This window comes from Pseudophryne corroboree, unplaced genomic scaffold (genome assembly GCF_028390025.1).
Source record: "Pseudophryne corroboree isolate aPseCor3 unplaced genomic scaffold, aPseCor3.hap2 scaffold_581, whole genome shotgun sequence".
Lineage (NCBI taxonomy): Eukaryota > Metazoa > Chordata > Amphibia > Anura > Myobatrachidae > Pseudophryne > Pseudophryne corroboree.
The window spans coordinates 147,024-154,278 of NW_026970180.1; the positions used below are offsets into that span (position 1 = coordinate 147,024).

General features: G+C 49.8%; 1 non-coding gene across 1 annotated transcript; it reads left to right on the forward strand.

The window, feature by feature from the left end:
* Window positions 1–313: 313 nt before the first annotated feature.
* On the forward strand, window positions 314–480 carry LOC135034401 (U1 spliceosomal RNA). The gene has a single exon (XR_010229639.1). It is a non-coding gene; the product is annotated as a U1 spliceosomal RNA (small nuclear RNA).
* The last annotated feature ends 6,775 nt before the right edge of the window (window positions 481–7,255 follow it).

Sequence of the window (7,255 nt, forward strand, 5' to 3'; positions counted from 1 at the left end):
CATTTTCTCTTTTCATATGCAGACGAGGGTTGCAGCCAACTATACCCATTGCTTGGATGACATCACCATATGCGAATCCATCTGCTGCAGGCCTTCCCCCAGGAATGCTTGCACTAGTTGTTGCATTTGGTTTGTTGTTTGGGGGGTGCTTCAGTATTAGGCAGCCTTCTGCCCTCACACATTCGTCTGAAAATGTGTTCTCCCTGCAGTTGTTGTCCCCAGATGAGAGTTCCCTTGTGCTGCCTCAGTTGAATCTCCTTTACTTGACGGAGGTGTGCCTGAGCAGCGGCCCTCCCCAGCCCTATCTCAAATCATACTTATTTTGCTTAGGTGATACCATGGTCATGAAGATTGTTTTCCCAGGGTGAGGTTCATTCATTGCATTCTGGGTATGCTGACCTCTGTGATTTCCCCAAATGTGGGAATCTCGACTGCATAATTTGTGGTAGGGGGGGGGGACTGCATTTGTGCTTTCCCCTGGTTGGCTCTGGTATAATTTAGATCTCATTGTCTCAGGTCTCTCTCCAGCCTAGTTTGCTGTCTGTTTCCACTTCTCTTTTCTTGAGCCCCTCCCTTCTATGCCCTTGCGCACTATCCTGACTTCTCCCGTCTGCTTACTTTGTGCCTTCCAACGCACAATGCGAACTACAGGTGGTGTTGCAGGGCCCACGCCCTTTTATTTGCCTTACAGAGCAGCTCTGGAGCTGTTACAGTGCCCAGCTGCTGCAAGAAATCAGCTTGAATGCTTCAGGGGCTGAGGCATGGCCAACATGAGCCCCACACCAAAGGAGGGTGGGGGGTGTTCAATGCGAACTAGGGGTCATCCAAGCGCCCCTTTTCTCTTTTCATATGCAGATGAGGGTTCCAGCCAACTTTGGCCCACTGCTTGGATGACATCACCGTATGCAAATCCGTCTGCTGCAGACCTTTCCCCAGGAATGCTTGTACTAGTTGTTGCATATGGTTTGAGGGTGCTTCAGTATTAGGCAGCCTTCCGCCCTCTCATTTTCATCTGAAAAGATGTGGTCTCCCTGCAGTTGTTGTCCCCAGACAAGAGTTCCCTTGTGCTTCCTCAGTTGAATCTCCTTAACTTGACGGGGGTGTGCTCGAGCAGCCGCCCTCCACAGCCCTATCCCAACACATGCTTTTCTTGCGTATGAGATCTCTTGATCATGAAGATAGTTCTCACAGGGTGAGGTTCATCCATTACATTTTAAAGTAGGAAGGTACAAATTACATATTCAAATTACATATATGTGCTGGATTCAAATGTTTTCCCCCCTTCCTTTCTCAATTGTGCCCATCAGCAGCTATTCTAATGTTGCTGCCAATGGGTGTGACACATTAATTTCTTCTGTGGGGTACACTGGACTCCACAAGGATTCACATTGGGGTGTAGAGTAGGATCTTGATCTGAGGCACCAACAGGCTCAAAGCTTTTGACTGTTCCCAAGATGCTCAGCGCCCCCTGCTCTATAACCTCGCTTCCATGAACAGGGAGCTCAGTTTGTAGTTGGTGCCTTCAGTAGCAGGCCACTTAACAGGGGGCTGCCTCAGGCAGCCTATTCTTAGCTATTCATTTTGACAAGAAAAGAAGAACTTTTTTTTATAAGAATCTACAAGGGCTGCAGCAGGTTAGGTCTAATAGATATCTTTACTGCAGCTCCATCACTCCCAGCGGCGCAGTATACTCCCGTGCCCTGGTTGCTGGGTCACTGCAGCGGAGGCTCCGGTTTCTTCCTAAGGTCAGTCACACACACACCGCCCTCCGGGATCACGAGGCCGCTGATGAAAGGGAGGTAAGGGACTTCTGTGCCCACACTATACCGTGATGGTGGGCCATGTGCGCACTGGCGTGGACACTGATTACTGGGCAGCCGCTCCACTAGCCACCAGGGACAGTTAAGGAGCACAGCTCTGGGGGGGTTTTCTCTTATATTAACCCCATTTTGTACTACCCGCAGTGCATTGTGATAGGTAATAGAGCCTGATTCAGGTTGGATTGCAATCGCAATAAGCAATCCAACTGCAAAAATTGCTAAGAGCATACGCATGCGCCTGCATTTTCTGCGGCACCCCGCAGATAATGCGATCGCTTCTGACTGTCAATCGGTGCTGGGGGGGTCAGCAACAATCCATTTCCAAGTCGGAGATGGAGCGGTGCATGGGCAGGGCTACAAAATGGGATCGGCAACGGAGAAACAGGAGGCGTGGTCAGAGCTGCTGCATGACATCACATGCAGCAGCTGCGATCACAAAAATGGTGGCGGCTTCCTGCGCACACATACAGTCTGCACCAACAGAAGGCTACCCCATTTTTTATGATCACGCTGAACTGCACTGAGACTGCAATTTCAGCGTGGTCAAGAAGGGAGGCGGCATGCTGGGTGGCCCCAGCATGCGAACCAAAGGATTGCAAATTCTGTTACTTAGCAGAATTTGCAATCCTTACTGAATTAGGCCCATTGATTACAAAATGTATTTGTAAATATTTGAAGTTTTTCTTCAGGGACTAACACAAAAGATGCTTGGGGCTACTAACACATGGGTAAGCCACGTAAAGCTTCCCATGGGTCAGTGGCATCACAACGGGGTTGCGGCCCACACCCGAGTGTCACCCGCCAAGGGGGGTGACACCAAAGTGCCGGCTCCTCTTCAGTGACAGAATATGGGTGTTTCACTGTAACATTACGTGCAACACCCAGTTTCTGTCACTGTGCAGGAGCCAGCACCACTCACACACTAGTCCCCGGGTGCAGCACTCAACCCCCGGGATACCCGGAGCAACAAAATGGAGATTCAGGAAAACAGGCCACACCCCTACCTATGAGACCATGCCTCCTTTTTACCATTGCGCTGCTTATCTGCGCGCACTGCATTACAATCTCCCTCGCTGCCTCTCTGGGTGTCACCAATGATAGTGACACCTTTGCCATGCTTGTAGCAGCTGGTCCTAAGATCTACACCTCCAGCCCTGAGTGTTTGCCCTTGTGACTTGTTGATCATCATAGCGAAGCAGATTCTTACAGAAAACTGCAGGGGCTTAGATTGAAAAGAAAAACATTGACGAACCCATCATTTCAGCAACAGGGTCTGCCACACGGCTGACTGAAATGACTGGTTGGTTTGGGCCCCCACCAAAAAAGAAGCAATCAATCTCTCCTTGCACAAACTGGCTCTACAGAGGCAAGATGTCCACCTCATCATCCTCCGATTCCTCACCCCTTTCACTGTGTACATCGCCCCCCTCACATATTATTAATTCGTCCCCACTGGAATCCACCATCTCAGATCCCTGTGTACTTTCTGGAGGCAATTGCTGGTAAATGTCTCCACGGAGGAATTGATTATAATTCATTTTGATGATCATCATCTTCTCCACATTTTCTGGAAGTAACCTCGTACGCCGATTGCTGACAAGGTGAGCGGCTGCACTAAACACTCTTTTGGAGTACACACTGGAGGGAGGGCAACTTAGGTAGAATAAAGCCAGTTTGTGCAAGGGCCTCCAAATTGCATCTTTTTCCTGCCAGTATACATACGGACTGTCTGACGTGCCTACCTGGATGCGGTCACTCATATAATCCTCCACCATTCTTTCAAAGGTGACAGAATCATATGTAGTGACAGTAGACGACATGTCGGTAATCGTTGCCAGGTCCTTCAGTCCGGACCAGATGTCAGCACTCACTCCAAACTGCCCTGCATCACCGCCAGCGGGTGGGCTCGGAATTCTTAGCCTTTTCCTTGCACCCCCAGTTGCGGGAGAATGTGAAGGAGGAGCTGTTGACGAGTCACGTTCCGCTTGACTTGACAATTTTCTCACCAGCAGGTCTTTGAACCTCTGCAGACTTGTGTCTGCCGGAAAGAGAGATACAATGTAGGTTTTAAATCTAGGATCGAGCACGGTGGCCAAAATGTATTGCTCTGATTTCAACAGATTGAATCCTGGTTAAGCGAATTAAGGGCTCCATCCACAAGTCCCACATGCGTAGCGGAATCGCTCTGTTTTAGCTCCTCCTTCAATGTCTCCAGCTTCTTCTGCAAAAGCCTGATGAGGGGAATGACCTGACTCAGGCTGGCAGTGTCTGAACTGACTTCACGTGTGGCAAGTTCAAAGGGTTGCAGAACCTTACACAACGTTGAAATCATTCTCCACTGCGCTTAAGTCAGGTGCATTCCCCCTCCTTTGTCTATATCGTGGGTAGATGTATAGGCTTGAATGGCCTTTTGCTGCTCCTCCATCCTCTGAAGCATATAGAGGGTTGAATTCCACCTCGTTACCACCTCTTGCTTCAGAGGATGGCAGGGCAGGTGCAGGAATGTTTGGTGGTGCTCCAGTCTTCGGCACGCGGTGGCTGAATGCAGAAAGTGGCCCGCAATTCTTCTGGCCACCGACAGCATCTCTTGCACGCCCCTGTCATTTTTTTAAATAATTCTGCACCACCAAATTCAATGTATGTGCAAAACATGGGACGTGCTGGAATTTGCCCAGATGTAATGCACGCACAATATTGGTGGCATTGTCCGATGTCACAAATCCCCAGGAGAGTCCAATTGGGGTAAGCCATTCTGCGATGATGTTCCTCAGTTTCCGTAAGAGGTTGTCAGCTGTGTGCCTCTTAAGGAAAGCGGTGATACAAAGCGTAGTCTGCCTAGGAACGAGTTGGCATTTGCGAGATGCTGCTACTGGTGCCGCCGCTGCTGTTCTTGCTGCGGGAGGCAATACATCTACCCAGTGGGCTGTCACAGTCATATAGTCCTGATTCTGCCCTGCTCCACTTAACCACGGACATGTGGACTAGTGGACCTTGGGTACAACTGCATTTTTTAGGACACTGGTGACTCTTTTTCTGAGGTCTGTGTACATTTTCGGTATCGCCTGCCTAGAGAAATGGAACCTAGATGGCATTTGGTACCGGGGACACAGTACCTCAATCAAGTCTCTAGTTGCCTCTGAATTAACGATGGATACCGGAACCACGTTTCTCACCACCCAGGCTGACAAGACCTGAGTTATCCGCTTTGCAGCAGGATGACTGCTGTGATATTTCATCTTCCTCGCAAAGGACTGTTGGACAGTCAATTGCCTACTGGAAGTAGTACAAGTGGTCTTCCGACTTCCCCTCTGGGATGACGATCGACTCCCAGCAGCAACAACAGCAGCGCCAGCAGCAGTAGGCGTTACACTCAAGGATGCATCGGAGGAATCCCAGGCAGGAGAGGACTCGTCAGACTTGCCAGTGACATGGCCTGCAGGACTATTGGCTTTCCTGTCTAAGGAGGAAATTGACACTGAGGGAGTTGGTGGTGTGGTTTGCAGGAGCTTGGTTACAAGAGGAAGGGATTTAGTGGTCAGTGGACTGCTTCCGCTGTCATCCAAAGTTTTTGAACTTGTCACTGACTTATGATTAATGCGCTGCAGGTGACGTATAAGGGAGGATGTTCTGAGGTGGTTAACGTCCTTACCCCTACTTATTACAGCTTGACAAAGGCAACACACGGCTTGACACCTGTTGTCCGCATTTGTGTACAGGATGCATACCTTCATGTCCCCATTTATCCATCTCATCAGGCGTACCTCAGATTTGCGGTACAGGACTGTCATTGCCAATTTCAGACGTTGCTGTTTGGTCTCTCCACGGCCCAGAGAATTTTCACCAAGGTAATGGCGGAAATGATGGTTCTCCTGCGTAAGCAAGGTGTCACAATTATCCCGTACTTGAGCGATCTCATAAAAGCGAGATCAAGAGAGCAGTTGCTGAACAGCGTATCACTTTCACTGAAAGTGTTACAGCAACACGGCTGGATTTTCAATATCCCAAAGTCGCAGTTGGTTTCTACGACTCGTCTGTCTTTCTTGGGCATGATTCTGGACACAGACCAGAAGAGAGTTTATCTCCCGATAGGAAAGGCCCAGGAACTCATGACTCTTGTCAGGAACCTATTGAAACCAAAACTTGTGTCAGTGCATCACTGCACTCAAGTCCTGGGAAAGATGGTGGCATCATACGAAGCCATTCCATTCGGCAGGTTCCATGCGAGGACTTTCCAATGGGACCTACTGGACAAGTGGTCTGGGTCACATTTGCAGATGCATTGGTTGATCACCCTGTCCCCCAGGGTCAGGGTATCACTCCTGTGGTGGCTGCAGAGTGCTCACCTTCTCGAGTGACGCAGATTCGGCATTCAGGACTGGATACTGGTGACCACAGAGGCAAGCCTCCAAGGTTGGGGAGCAGTCACACAGGGAAGAAATATCCAAGGTCTTTGGTCAAGTCAAGAGACTTGTCTTCACATCAACATCCTGAAACTAGGGGCCATATACAATGCCCTACGTCAAGCGGAGACCTTACTTCGCGACCAACCGGTTCTGATTCAGTCAGACAACGTCACCGCAGTGGCTCATGTAAACCGCCAAGGCGGCACAAGGAGCAGAGTGGCGATGGCACAAGCCACCAGGATTCTTCGCTGGGTGGAGAATCACGCAAGCGCACTGTCAGCCGTGTTCATTCTGGGAGTGGACAACTGGGAAGCAGACTTCCTCAGCAGACACGACCTACATCCGGGAGAGTGGGGACTTCATCAGGAAGTCTTTGCACAGATTACAAGTCGGTGGGAACTGCCACAGATAGACATGATGGCGTCCTGGCTCAACAAAAAGCTACAGAGGTATTGCGCAAGGTCAAGAGACCCTCAGGCAGTAGCTGTAGACACCCTAGTGACACTGTGGGTGTTCCGGCCGGTCTATGTATTTCCTCCTCTTCCTCTCATACCCAAGGTGTTAAGGATAATAAGACAAAGAGGAGTGAGAACAATCCTCATTGTTCCAGATTGGCCACGGAGGACCTGGTATCCGGATCTGCAGGAAATGCTCACAGAAGATCCGTGGCCTCTTCCTCTAAGACAGGACCTGTTGCATCAGGGGCCCTGTCTGTTCCAAGACTTACCGCGGCTGCGTTTGACGGCATGGCGGTTGAATGCCGGATCCTAGCAGTGAAAGGCATTCCGGTTGAGGTCATCCCTACGCTGATAAAGGCTAGGAAGGATGTAACGTCAAAACATTACACCGTATATGGCGAAATTATGTTTCTTGGTGTGAGGCCAGGAATGCTCCTACGGAAGAATTCCATCTGGGCCGTTTCCTTCACTTCCTACAAACTGGAGTGAATTTGGGCCTAAAATTAGGCTCTATTAAGGTCCAGATTTCGGCCTTATCCATTTTCTTTCAAAAAGAAGTGGTTTCTCTTCCAGA